Raw genomic sequence first — 14,445 nt, 5'->3', positions numbered from 1 at the left:
AAGTTCAAGTCCCTACCCCCAGCCCTCCAGAGACCTCCTGCCGAAAGACATAGCCTGAGTTCAGGCACCCAAGTGATCTGTGTGTTGAGTGTGTTGTTTGGGTAGTGAGGGCCAAGCCGTCCACGCGGCACCCCAGCCCCAAGCGGGAGGGTTGGAAACAGAAAACTGGAGTCTTGGGCAGGAGTTCCAGTGCCTGGGCCTAAGGGCCTGAGCCAAGGCCCCTGCAGGCTCCACCCCCCCACCCTGGATGAGGACGTAGAGATGCATTGGCCTGGCCCCGGGCATGGCCTCCGGGCCACGGCAGCCACATCTGGGAGGTGACTCCTGGAAGTACATGATTCCCCCGCAGAAGGTCAGGGACTGGGAGCGGAGGCTGACACCCAGCGACACAGGACACACTATTGTACCCACCTTAGTATAGTATCCAGCCTTTTGATGAGAAAGCAAAACACTCGCTTCCTATTTAAGATGTTAAGGGTTTGTAGGGCGGGGCGGGGTTAACACAATACTTGGTTTTGTCTCTTTCCTTTGATTCTTTGTGCACTTGAGAGAGAGAGAGAGAGAGAGAAAATGTTCAAGAGCCTCATCAGGATTAGTTAGGCCATTGGAGGCCACGACGACTTACGGTTCTCTGCCTTAGTCACTCAATTCCTGAATGTTTCAGAGAAAAAGGAAACAGAACATAGCAGATGTCACATAGGAAAGAAGATAAGGAAAAAAAAAAAGCTCAAACCCAAATGCACAAAACCTAATTTTTTTAAGCAAAGTGCATTTTGAATGAGTATGGCACCCCAGTGGGCTCCGAGAAAAGATACTAACGTATTTCTCTCACTGCCTACGTCAACTTGAACAGTTTCAGATCTGCGCCGCGGTGAGAGCTGTGCCAGGGATGCCCGCCTCCCGCTGGGGGGCGCTTCGGAGTCGGCCCCGAGCGGCTCCTGCGCAGAGACGCAGCCATGGGGGTGGCGTCCCCATTCCTGGGCCGCGTGCAGGCCCACCTGACACCAGAGAGCTTGGGCCGGGGCTGCCCAGCGCCCCCCACCCCCACCCCGAGGCCTGCTGGCACAGCCCGTTCCGGCCAGCGGGCACAGCAGGGGTGTGGGTTGGGGCCTCGGGATGAGGTTGCTGCCCTGCCCGTGATCCTCGGGTGGGCTTGACGTGAGGGTCTCAGGCCAAACCGGGTGGCCTTGCCACAACTCAGTCGACTCCTGTGACAATCCGCACCTCCCCCACTCAAGCAGAGGAAGGGGCTGGACTGGGTCTGGTACTACATGGACGGTGCAAACACGTGTCCAGTGTTGTTTTTGCATCAGTCTGTTGGTGCGGGGCTGAATTGTTTATTTCTCACACTTGGGGTGAGTGCGAGAGCGGCAGGCGGGGCTGCGCTACTGCCCGCTCCCGCTGGACCGAGCCACAAGCAAGGGCTCCTGCAGGATTGCAAAAAAAAAAAAAAAAAAAAAAAGGGGTGGGGGGGGAGAAAGACGAACCTTTAAGCAATTAAGAATCTCAGAGACTCACGGCATAGCCGCACACCCAATCCGCACCCAGTCTGACTTGCGGTCCGCGCGCCGTCTTGTGTGTTTTCCCGTCCTCACCACCAGTGCACTAGTGCGGTCCAGGGGCCGGGCAGGCAGACCCCCTGCCCTCCCGCCACCGTCCTGGGTCGGGCAGAGGCCTGGGCAGCTGGGAGGACAGAGCTCAAGGAGCAGGTGACGGCGTCCATCCCGCCCCCAAGCTTGGGGGGACCAAAGCCGAGGGCGCCAGGCCTGAGACGGGCAGAGGGGGGCGCTCTCCACCCTGCCATGCCCGGCGGAAGGCACCAAGGTCATCCTGTCCCCCAGAGTCACCCTGGGGCTTATATTACAGAACCTGTGAGTCCGATGCCGCGGGGCGGGGGGGGGGGGGGGGGGGGGCTTCAATCTGACATTCTGAACCGGGGGTGGGTGTGAGCTGTGGGAATTGAGGCTGCCCGGGACCCCCTCCCAGGATGCTCCAGGTCACAGAAACCCCTGCGCCACCTCACCTAGCTATGTATGACCTCAGAAACGCTGCACGACAGAGACCTCACTCGGGGCAGGGAGGGTCCCCAAGGCTGCCCCCCTCCACGTGGGCCCCCCCACCCCAGGAGCCAGGTGCTGAGGGGAGTCTTTCTGACCTCCACCCATTACTTGCTCCACTAGCCACTGAGGGGCCCAGGTAGGGCACTGGCCCATTTACAAGCACCTCCCCGGGAAGGGGGAGGGGGAGGAGGAGGAGGAGGGTAGGGTGGGCTTAGATGAGTTTCCTTTCCTTGCAGCTCTATGCCCTTGCCATCCAGGGGCAGGGACCCCCGCGTCGCACTCCGGTACTGGCCACACCAGGCTCGCTCATCACGCTGAATCCTCAATCTTCCTACTTACTTCCTTTTTTTGAGGCCTGTCAACCCCCAGAACCATGAAGGATAACAAAGTGATAATGGTTAATAAAAATAATAGTAACTCAGAGAGTTCTCAGATGATTTATTAGGCAGCAATAGATCACCAAAAACCACTGCCTTATTCTGAAATCCAATTTAGTGCAGAAACGGCCAGAGACTGGTGGATTCCGTTGGTCATTCCGAATGGATGACGGCCCCAGTTTGGGGAAGGGACAGGGATGTTAAACCAGTCTATCAGGTGCCGAGTACCGGTGTATCTTCCATACTGAGAGCCATACTGGTGTCATGAAAGCCATCCCTCTCTTTCAAATGGACATAATGGTTCCGTCCACAAGAGCCTCATCCACTCCAAGTGAACTGATGTTACCAGATCGGAGCACTCCCGCGATGTCACCCGAAAGGTAGCTCCTCTGAGAAGCTGCCCATTTCTTTAACTGCAACATTTGGCCAAGACTAAGAAACGACAGCGGCAGCAAGGTGTAATACCTTCTCCTCACTCAGCATGCGTTCTCTCTTTCTCTCTCTCCTCTGTCTCTCAAATAAATAAATAAATAAATGTATTGTTTAAGTGAAAGACAAGCTTGAAAAAAGAAAGAAATGAAGAGTTGAAGATCCAGGGGGAAACTGTCCATTGTCAGGCTTAGATTTGATGAAGGACAGACAGTCCCGGGTGGGCGAATGTGATTGGACAACATGAGCGTGACCTAATGGTAATAGGCAGGGAGAAACCCAGCCAGGCCTGTCTGTTCAGATGCTTTCTCCCGGGGATGGGAAAGGCCCCACCCCCACCCTCACCCCACCCAGAACAAAAGTCTTGTGATCGATAGTAGCCAAGGTAGACCAGAGAATTGCTTTATGGGCAGCTCTCCCAGAAAGGTGGGAGAAGGTTCCAATACTGTTTGGAGGTTTTATGACTAGCTTTGGGAGAGAGCATTCTAGTTTCTATGGCCTGCCTCAGGGGAGAAAGAGAAGCAGGAGAAAGGAGGGAAGAAAGACGTTCCTTCAGTGCAGGTACTCAGTGTGCCAAGGCACCAGACTTCAAGGTATCATTTTCTGAGATCCAACAAAAGTTTATGTTTGTGCAAGGATTTTCATCAGCTCAACCCTGAAAAACTTAAGAATGAACAGGCCTCTGCTTGGAAGTATTAAACTTGAGACTTAATTGAGTATTTTTTAAATTAACAAAGCATAGGAGAAAAATATATCCCCGTGCTAGGCTGAACAACTATCTGTAATCTTCTCAGGAAGAGAGCAGCTGAAAGTACGACCTTCGCCTTTCTCATGGAGAAGTCCCTGATGTTTGAAACTATAAAATATCAAAAAGGAAATGTTACATAATACATTTTCAGGATAAATTCTTCTTGATACCCATGATTTTGGCAAAAAAAAAAAAAGCCATTAAAAAAAAGATGGCAAATTTTAACTGATTTCACAGTTTAACTGATTTCTTGGAAAACTAAGGGCACTGGAAATGTTAAATGCTTTTTAAAAAATAACACAGAAATCATGGATTTGGGACTAATTCTTTCTCTCACATCTTTACTCATCCAGGTATTCATTCAATAAATTCTCTTTGAGTGCCTAATATTAATCACAAGAAACATTCTCAAGCATTTATGTGTATCAGGAACTATACTACCAGTCTCATCCATCATCCAGTCGAATCCTTATAACAGCTTTTTGGATTTGACAAGATGACGCAACTGAGGCACAGAACCTGAAGAACTGGCCCAGTGACTCCGTCCTGTGCCCAGATTTGAGCTGGTGGCGCCTCTAGAACTCTGCTCCTAACCATGTCCTCTGCTGCCTCCATGCGCCCAGCAATAAATGCAAGCAGCAAGACAGAAAGAGGCTGAAGACAAGCTCCTTCCTCCAGGGAGGGAGCCAATGATGACAATGACGTGGAGTTAGAGACGACGGGAAAGAGAGCAAACAAGCCCAGAAACCAAAGTAGAGGAGCACCCTTGGTGGGACAGCTTTTACCAGTTTGGAGTTAAGTAAGTTAAGCAAAAAGAGAGAATGGAACAGTGACCCCCCCCCCCCATGTACGCATCACTCAGAGGAAGTCCTTTCTCCCCCTACCTCCTCCCCACAGGCTGTTCTGAATTAATTCCATGGATACTTCTGTATGTATCTTTTTTGTTTTGATTTTAAACATTTATTTATTTATTTGAAAGGCAGAGTGACAGAGAGAGAGAGAGAGAGAATCTTGCATCCACAGGTTCACTCCCCAAGTAGCCACAAAAGCCAGGGCCCTCCTCTGGTCACCCTCCCACGTGTGTGGTACACACCTGGCTTCGGATCAGCGTGGTGCGCCGCACCGCGCCAGCAGCGGTGGCCATTGGAGGGTGAACCAACAGCAAAAAATGAAGACCTTTCTCTCTGTCTCTCTCACTGTCCACTCTGCCTGTCAAAAAAAAAAAAAAAAAAAAAGAAAGAAAGAAAGAAAGAAAGAAAAAAAGAAAGAAAGAAAGGAAGAAATCTCTTTGACCTCCATACAAACCTGGCCTGGACCGATCTCTACATACCAAGAGCTACTGGGAAAGGCAAGCCATACCCAGCCACAAGAGCCGCTTCTTCCACCCCTCCCCCTCAAATGGTTGTCTGTCACTGGTAAGATTCACATAGATCGGAAGAGCAGGTCAAAGTTAGTCCAGGGTGACCTGCTGTGTCCTCCTGGACAGCCTGCGTTGTTGTTTGGCCTTTCTTTTGCTTTTCATTCATTTTCATTTTGTTTGTTTAGTTTTTGAACAGGCAGTGTGTGTGCATGGCTCGAAATTCGAAAGATAGCAAGGGATGTGCAGAGTCTCCCACTCCTGCCCTCAGCTACTACCAGACCCTCTCCTCCCAAACAACCAGTGTTATCAGTTCCTTGCATTTCCTCCAGAGACATTTTATGTATAGTGGTTTCTCCCTGAGCCTCAGGGGCATGTTCCAAGACCCCCAGCTCATGCCTGACACCTCAGAGACTCCCAAACCTTATATAAATATACACCACGTTTTTTCCTATACATGTCTGTGGTAAAGTTGAATTGAGGCACCATTAGAGATTAACAATAACTAATAGTAGGCCGGCGCCGTGGCTCAACAGGCTAATCCTCCGCCTTGCGGCGCCGGCACACCGGGTTCTAGTCCCGGTTGGGGCACCGATCCTGTCCCGGTTGCCCCTCTTCCAGGCCAGCTCTCTGCTGTGGCTAGGGAGTGCAGTGGAGGATGGCCCAAGTCCTTGGGTCCTGCACCCCATGGGAGACCAGGAGAAGCACCTGGCTCCTGCCATCGGAACAGCGCGGTGCGCCGGCCGCAGCGCGCTACCGCGGCGGCCATTGGAGGGTGAACCAACGGCAAAAGGAAGACCTTTCTCTCTGTCTCTCTCTCTCACTGTCCACTCTGCCTGTCAAAAAAAAAATAAATAAATAAATAAAAAATAAAAAAAAAATAACTAATAGTAAGAAAACAACTATAAGAATGTACTGCAATGAAAGTATGGCCATGTGGTCTCTCTCTCTCAATAAACAGCTTATCATACTGTCCTCACCCTCTTCCTGGGATGAAGTGAGATGATACAAAGCCTATGTGATGAGATGAAGTGGGGTGAGTGACATGGGAATTGTGACATAGCCACCACATGGGAGCTGCAACAGGCAGTCTGACACCGAAGACCACTCCTGAGTGACTGTTGGGCAGGAGGACCCACCGGACAGAGGGGTGATTGGCTTCTGGGGCGGATGAAGCAGGAAGGTGAGCAACATTTCACCATACTACTCAGAACGGCGTGCAGTTTGAAACATGAATTTTTTAAAGATTTATTTATTTATTTATTTGAAAGGCAGAGTGACAGAGAGAGGGGAAGAGACAGAGAGAGAGAGAGAGAGAGAGAGATCTTCCACCTGCTGGTTCACTCCCCAAGTGGCCATAAAAGCTGGGGTTGGTCCAGGTTGAAGTCAGAAGCCAGGAACTCCATCCAGATCTCCCTCGTTGATAGCAGGGACCCAAGCACTTGGGCCATCTTTTGCTATTCTCCCAGGAGCATTAGCAGGGAGCTGGGTTGGAAGTAGAGCAGCTGGGACTTGAACTGGCACTCAATACGGATGCTAGCATCACAGGCAGCCGCTTAGCTGGTTGCACCACAACGCCGCCCAGCCTCCCTCCCACCTCTGAGTTTTTTCGTTCCAGAATTTTCTATTTCACTACAGTTAACTGTGGGTAATGAAATCATGGGAAGCAAAATGTTGGTTAAGGAGAGACTACTCTATAAGCAAATACAATCTATCTGTAGCTGCCTCTATCTGTCTATCCTCCCTTTATATAAATGGTGGCATATAATACACAGTGTTCTGCTCCTCAATTTCTTTTCATGAGAGAGTATATCTTTAAATCAATCCATGGAGTTTTCTGTTCTTATTACAGCCGCAGAGTACTCCAAAGTATGAGCGGACTCCAAGTTATTTAACCCAAAGTCTTCTAGTGGTGGACAAACAGGTCATTTGCAATCCAATTACAAATGATGTTGTAATGTATAAACTTATAAATGAGACCCAAATAGCTTGTAACAAGCAGCTTGTTTGGAATAGGGGGTTAAAAAGTTCCAAGCAAAGAAAGCACCCTGCCAAGATAAAGAATAATAACAATTTTTAAGTGAATGATAAAATACTCTTGAGGATCAGAAAAGATAGGGCTTACTTTCGGCAGGGGAGAAGGTATGTGTAGGGTGGAAAAGAATGAACCTGCAGGAGGAGAAATCTCCAATGGATTCATTTAGGGAAAAAAATCAGCTACATTAAACTACATATATAATGGTCAGTGTAGGCAAGTGGTGCATTGTTACTTCCGTTTTTACAAAAGCCTGCGCTGGTGCATCAGGTTAAACCGCTGCTTGGAACACTTGCATCCCACACTGGGGTGCCTGTTCAAGTCCTCTCTCGGCTTCCAACTCAGCAGAAATTCCTGCTAATGTGCCCGGGAAGGCAGCAGATGATGGCCCAAGTACTTGGGTCCCTGCCACCCACACGGAGACCCAGGTGGAATTCCTGGCTCCTGGCTTTGGTCTGGCCCAGCTCTTGTTGTTTGTAGGCAATTGGGGAGTGAACCAGAAGATGAAATCTCTCTCTTTCTCTCTCTCTCTCTGTCTCTCACAGTGTGTGTGCATGTGTGGGTGTGTATTATGTTGCCCTTCAAATAAATAAATAAACCATTAAAAAAAAAAAAGAAAAGCCTGCTGCTATTTTTAAACTTCAGTATTAAAAAGGCATTGTATACTCACACTGCTTGCTGTCCAAAACAAATTACAGCCATACTACAAAAGCTGACCCAGTTCTTGGGAACACATACGATAAAACACCATCATGATGGCAAACTCCATATCAAAATCTTGAAAGATGGGATTCAAAGACATTCTTTTCTATGCGGCTGCACTGTCCCCATTCAATTGGAATAATGCTATGCCCACCCTGGGTCATTAATATGGGCTTGCCACTTCCTAGCAAGTGGCTCCAGTTTGCTTTTTGGTTGGAGGGGAGAAGGTGAGCGTGATGTGATGAAGGCAGCACATTTCCCCCACAAAGCGTGCACACATGGCATCTCTCCAGCACTGCACTTGATGCTGTAAATTATTGATTAGGATGCTACATAGATTGCTCAACTCATGGGGCTATAGATAACTTCAAACACTGGCAATCAAGCTTGGGTACCTTTCTGGTTTTGAAAATTAATTTGTAACAGTGGGATTTCTTCTGTGTCTGTCCAGAAAGCCAGACCTGTAGCAAGGATGAGGAATCAACCAAAGCTGAGCCAGAGAGGTGATAAGTCATTCGCGGTCTGGAATGGAATCCCCATATAGGAGCTGGGAAAATAGCAATATGGAAAACCAGCTCCCAGCACTTTCATGTCCAGGGTCCATCTTCCAGAAAATCCTGTCTAGAAGTATTGGGAAACATTTGGGATCTCGCATCAACCAAACCTGGGTTCACGTCTAATTTCTGCCCAAATCTAAGATACAAAATATTTTGCAATCATTGCAAAGAGGTATGCATTCATTTTGTGAAATGGATGGTACCAAGGCCAGTGTTGTGACACAGCAGCCAGCATCACATATGGGCACCAGTTTGAGTCCCAGCTGTTCCACTTCTGAGCCAGCTCCCTTCTGTGGCCTGGGAAAGCAGTAGAAGATGGCCCAAGTCCTTGGGCCCCTGCACCTGCGTGGGAGACATGGAAGATCCTGGCTCCTAGCTTAGGCCTAGCCCAGCCCTGGCTGTTGCAGCCATTTGAGGAGTGAGCCAATGGGTGGAAGACCTCTCTCTCTGTCTCTCCCTCTCTCTCTCTGTAACACTGCCTTTCACTTAAATAAAATAAATCTGTTTAAAAAGGAAAAAAGAAAGACTGCAAGCAAAAATGCCAAAGTGAGTTAGTGAGCCCCTCACCAACGCTTTGGCCCCAGTTGGCCACGAGGGGGATGAGCCTCCCACCTTTCACTGATCAGAACTCACCAATGAAGGGTTCAGGAAACCTCTCACGACTGCCCCTACCTCTAGACTGCTGCTATTTCTGCACCACTCTCTAAGCCCCTTCGCCCCTGGATGCTGAGCTAGTGTAAGACCAACAACCCAGCTGCCTGAAGGAGGGAAAGAAAAGTTATGTTAAGCTATGCCACCATGGAGAGAGAGAGAGAGAGAGAGAGAGAGAGAGAGAGAGAGAGAGAGAGAGAGAAACCAGGACCATGGCAGGGCCCAGAGAGATGTTGTGAACAAAGCTTTTGAGGAAAACAAGCTGATGAGCACCACAGTTAACTACAGGCAGGCAAATCAGTGGCAGAGAAGACAAAGTTGATCCAGGAGCCCAAATTCTTGGGTGGTGACCTACAACACACACATTTGTTGAAAGGCTTGGTTCTCGCTCTGCTTCTGAAAGTCTCAGCTCAGATTGCCAGCAAAGAGGAAGAAGAAGTGGAATTGATAGAAAAGCCCCCAGAATGAGCATTCTGGAAACAGAACTGAGCTAAAAACATATGTGGGTAGCATATTTTACTTATCATATGCTTTTCAGGAGCAAAGCATAGGAGTGGAGTGAGCTGTTTCTGCCAGACCACATGACCTCTGCAGAAGGTACCCGGATCCTGCCCCTGACCCCAATCTCCGCACCACTCCTATCTACAGCGAGGCTGATCAGCCCACCATGGCGGCCCAGTCCACCCTGATCACAACGACACTGCCCTCAGCAAGCTCACCCAGCTCCTTTCGCAACCTGTGCCAGGCGCCCTGCAACAAGAAGCTCAAGAAGAAGTTGGACAAAGAGAATGGGGGATAGAGGGAGACAGAGAGAGACAGAGAGAGAGAGAGAGGAGGGGGAGGAGGAAAAGAAGAGGTACAAGTACGCTGAGAAGTGAAAAATGAACAATGAGCCTACGGTTGTCAACACAGGACCTGGGTCTTCCAAGGAGTTGATCAGGCTTATCCGGGAAGTTTGCTGGGACCTGCTGCCTGGGAGGGCACTGAGTCCCACAAGAAGCCAGAGGACACAAAGCAGCTGGGAGCTATCTCTGTGCAACTGTTGTGCGGGGAGCTGCCCAGCCAGGAGGCAGGACATGGCTGTGGAGGGCGACAAGGGAGTGCATTTGAGCGAAGTAGGGCAAGGTAACAAGGGCCCCGCAGGCTACTGGGACTTCCACACCTGGGACGAACATAGCAAGAAGGTGAAAATCCAAGAGGTTGGGCCACAGCTGCATTCCCAGGTGGTGTCGAGATGTCTGAAAGGTAGAAAGCCAGGTGCTTCCAGGAAACCAACGACAGGCTGAGCTTGACACCAGTGCACGGAGGTCCGTGTGATCTTCGGGAAGACGAAGATGGATGCTCAGGGATTGAAGTCAAAAGATCAAAATACTAACCCCCAGTTCTGACTGGAGAATCTCTGCAAGGGTGTGCTCCCCACTGCTTTCCTTCTACAACCCCCAGAAAGGTTGCAAAGTGTTTCTTGTGAATGTATATAAAATGTTATTGTGTAATCATTGGTTTCATTAAAATCGGTTAGCTTGCAAAGTTATTAATTAATTAGCTAAATGAAGTAAGCTACAGACACCACAACTCAAGACGATGGAATACTATGCACCTGTTAAAAAGAGGAAGCTACATGTCTACTTCCTGCCTTGGAAAGATAGCTAAGACATTTTAAGATATAATAAGCAATACTATACAACATGGCATATATTTTTATTTTATAAAAAATAAAATCATATACATGGTCAAATAGTTGTAGAGGAAAGCCTAGACATATATAGAACATGTTTTTTAATTTTTTTTTAAATTTATTTATTTTTTTGATAGGCAGAGTGGACAGTAGAGGGAGACAGAGAGAAAGGTCTTCCTTTTTGCCGTTGGTTCACCCTCCAATGGCTGCCGTGGTAGGCGCACTACGGCCGGCGCAACGTGCTGATCCGATGGCAGGAGCCAGGTGCTTCTCCTGGTCTTCCATGGGGTGCAGAGCCCAAACACTTGGGCCATCCTCCACTGCACTCCCTGGCCACAGCAGAGAGCTGGCCTGGAAGAGAGGCAACCGGGACAGGATCGGTGCCCCGACCGGGACTAGAACCCGGTGTGCCGGCGCCGCAAGGCGGAGGATTAGCCTGTTAAGCCACGGCGCCAGCCTATAGAACATGTTTTTAAAATATTTATTCATTTATTTATTTGAAAGGCAGAGTGACAGAGAGAGAGAGAGAGAGAGAGAGAGAGGGAGGGAGACCATCCATCTACCGATTCACTCCCCAAATAGCTGCAATGGCCTGGGCCAAGCTGAAGCCATGAGCCAAGAACTCTATCCAGGGGGCCAGCACTGTGGCGTAGCAGGTAAAGCTGCTTCCTGCAGTGCTGGCATCCCATATGGGCACCGGTTTGAGTCCTGGCTGCTCCACTTCCAATCCAGCTCTCTGCTAAAGGCACCTGGGAAAGCAGTGGAAGATGGACCAAGTGCTCAGATTGGCCCAGCTCCGGCTGTTGCAGCCATTTGGGGCATGAACTAGCAGATAGAAGATCTTTCTCTCTCTGCCTCTCTGTAACTCTGCCTTTCAAATAAATAAATAAATCTTTAAGAAAAACAAAAAAACTAGAAAACTTCATCCAGATCTCCCACACAGTGAGCACAGAACTTATTGTTACCTCTAGAGGTGTGATTAGAGGGAGAGCAAGGCACTTGGCATTTCATCTATGTTGTCAAATTCATTAATAGAAATTTTACATAATATTCCCTTGGATTCCTTTTAATACTTTTTATTGATGATAGGATTTATGCCTTCTTGGGGCCGGTGCTGTAGCACAGTGGGCTAAGCCTCCGCCTGCAACAACACTGGCATTCCATATGAGCCCTGATTCGAGTCCCAGCTGCTCCACTTCCGATCCAATTCAGCTACGGTCTGGGAAAGCAGCAGAAGATGGCCCAAGGGCTTGGGCCCCTGAACCCATGTGGGAGACCAAGAAGCAGCTCCTGGCTCCTGGCTTCAGACTGGTCCAGCTCCAGCCGTTGCAGCCATTTGGGAAGTGAACCAGCGGATGGAAGACCTCTCTCTGTAACTCCACCTTTCAAATGAATAAATAAATCTCAAAAACAAAAACAAAAACAATACACTCCTTTCCCTGTTTCTTTGGGCTGGATAAAATTTCAGGAGCTCTGCTCCACTTTTAGCTGATTGTGCCCCTAAAGAAGGTTAATTTAGATAAGTGCTTGCAGGACTTTTGTTTCAAAACCTGTCTGCAGCAAGATGGACAAAAGAATGGACTTTTAGTAGGTGTGATGAGAAGCAAAGCCACCATGCTCAAAAGCAAAGTTTTATAAAAATGATAACATTTTTGCAAACCAGTCATGCTAGAGTTGATGTTTTGGAAATTAGTTGCTTTAGACATTTTGGTTTTAATAATTTCACATTGTTAATGCAAAGCTCTCTCTTTCCACTGTCAGATTTATTTTTTTAAGATTTATTTATTTATTTGAAAATCACAGTTACACAGAGGGAGAGGGAGAGGGAGAGGGAGAGGGAAAGGGAGAGGGGGAGAGAGAGAGAGAGAGAGAGGTCTTCCATCCGCTGGTTCACTCCCCAATTGGCCACAACAGCTGGAGTTGCGCTGATCCGAAGCCAGGAGCCAGGAGCTTCTTCCAGGTGTCCCACGTGGGTGCAGGGGCCCATCTTCTACCGCTATCCCAGGCCATAGCAGAGAGCTGGACCGGAAGTGGAACAGCTGGGACTGGAACCGGCGCCCATATGGGATGCCGGCAATGCAGGCGGTGGCTTTACCCACTACGCCACAGCACCGGCCCCCAGATTTCTTTTAAAGTCACATTTGTGCAAATTCTTCCCTGGAAAAAAAATGCACTTGTGGGAGTCCAGTGTTTGCCATCTCCGGAGGTTGACTGAAGAATTCCCTAGATTGAGGTGACCGTGGTAAACACAGTGGGTTCTAGAAAGCTCACCCTGAGTATTCGGGGAGTGTTCTTCTGATTCCACTTCTCTTTTGTGCAAGTCTTTCCTCACGGGGGTCCGCCACGTGGGGAAGCCCTGTGGCCACTGCTTTGATCACAGTCGTCTTTTTGTCCTCCACAACTGCCCCCCCACAATTTCTCTTACATTTGTCCACTGAACAATGCTCAACCACCTTCAATAGCTCCCCACTTGTTACCAAATGAAGTGTAGTTTTTCTATGTATTCAAGATCTTCAGTAACTTTACCCCCGCAACTCAAAGTTTTAGGTCTTGTGTCTCGGTCTCCCATAGAATCTCTTCTTCATTCAAACTAGGCAGTTCATGCTCAACCCGAGGAGGCTTTCTATCTATCATATCTACAGGCTCTGTTACCCGGAATCCTCCCCATTTCCTTCTGCATATTGAAACCACAGCCATCTCTCCAGGTTATCAGCTGGGGCAGCATCTTCCCACCACAGATGCTACACTGTGTCACTTTTTGACAATAGACTACAAACTGCTGGAAGGGAGAATCTGGGTCTGATTAGTAGGTCTAGCCTATCCTCAGGTTGGAAATGGAGTGACTACAAGAACAAAGTAATTAATCTTCTGTCCCATTTGATCTTTATGGATCTGAAAGTTTTTGGAGATAGGGTTACCAGGCTTAGCAAATCATACACGACACCCAGTTAATATCTGAATTTCAGATAAACAATGAATACTTTGAAGTAACACCTTGACAGTAGAGACTCCATTTTGGAGCAGATGAGACTCCATTCTGGGAAGGCAACCCCCCCTCACCATGAGACTCTGGTTTGAAACTATGATCTAAACAGTCGGACAATAGCAGTCCACTACATCACACTTGGCAAAGCATAGAAACCCTTTAGCATGATTGCTCAAGCTTAGAAGTGGATAGGCTGCACCTGGGTTAATGATAAAATTGTAATTTGTCTATGTCCAATTTAAGCCAATATCTGGATTAATGTCAAGATTATAATTGAAATTGTTAAGATTGTAACTGGTATTGTCAAGATTATAATTGATATTAGTTTCACAGAGGTTTTAGGTTTGCTTGACCCCAGTAACCATGTATTGCCCTCCCGATTTTGTGGTTTTTGCCTTTATAAACCCTGTTGCTTTGGGCTTCAGGGTCGAGAGTTCTTTGGGGCATGAGCCCACTCAGCCGCTGCAATAAAGGACTCTAAAATTTGTGTGTGGTGGTCCTCTGTCAGCACTCGCTCAGACACAACAATTTATTTTAAAGATGTACCATTAAACATTCGCGACATACCAAAATTGTTCGTTGCTTATCTGAAATTAGCATGTCTCTGGGCGTCCTGAATTTTATCTGCCACCACTACTTGGAGGACAGGGGTTGCCCGAGAGGAGCCGGCTTTCTCTGCAGGTGCTCAGCGTCTGCGTACCGGTTAGAGCGAAACCCGAACCAGTTCCGCAGTTTACACAGCTGGCGCTGGTAGCCGGCAGACACCCTGGTTGGAGATTGTTACCCGAGGCTGACCAAAGGGTCCGCACCCAGGAAGCAGCTCCACCGTGTGGGCTCTAGGGATCCTCCCGACCTGCTCCGACACCCT

Source organism: Lepus europaeus, chromosome X, assembly GCF_033115175.1.
Source record: "Lepus europaeus isolate LE1 chromosome X, mLepTim1.pri, whole genome shotgun sequence".
Lineage (NCBI taxonomy): Eukaryota > Metazoa > Chordata > Mammalia > Lagomorpha > Leporidae > Lepus > Lepus europaeus.
The sequence above is the reverse complement of the archived record's forward strand: the minus strand, read 5'-3'. Positions refer to the sequence as shown.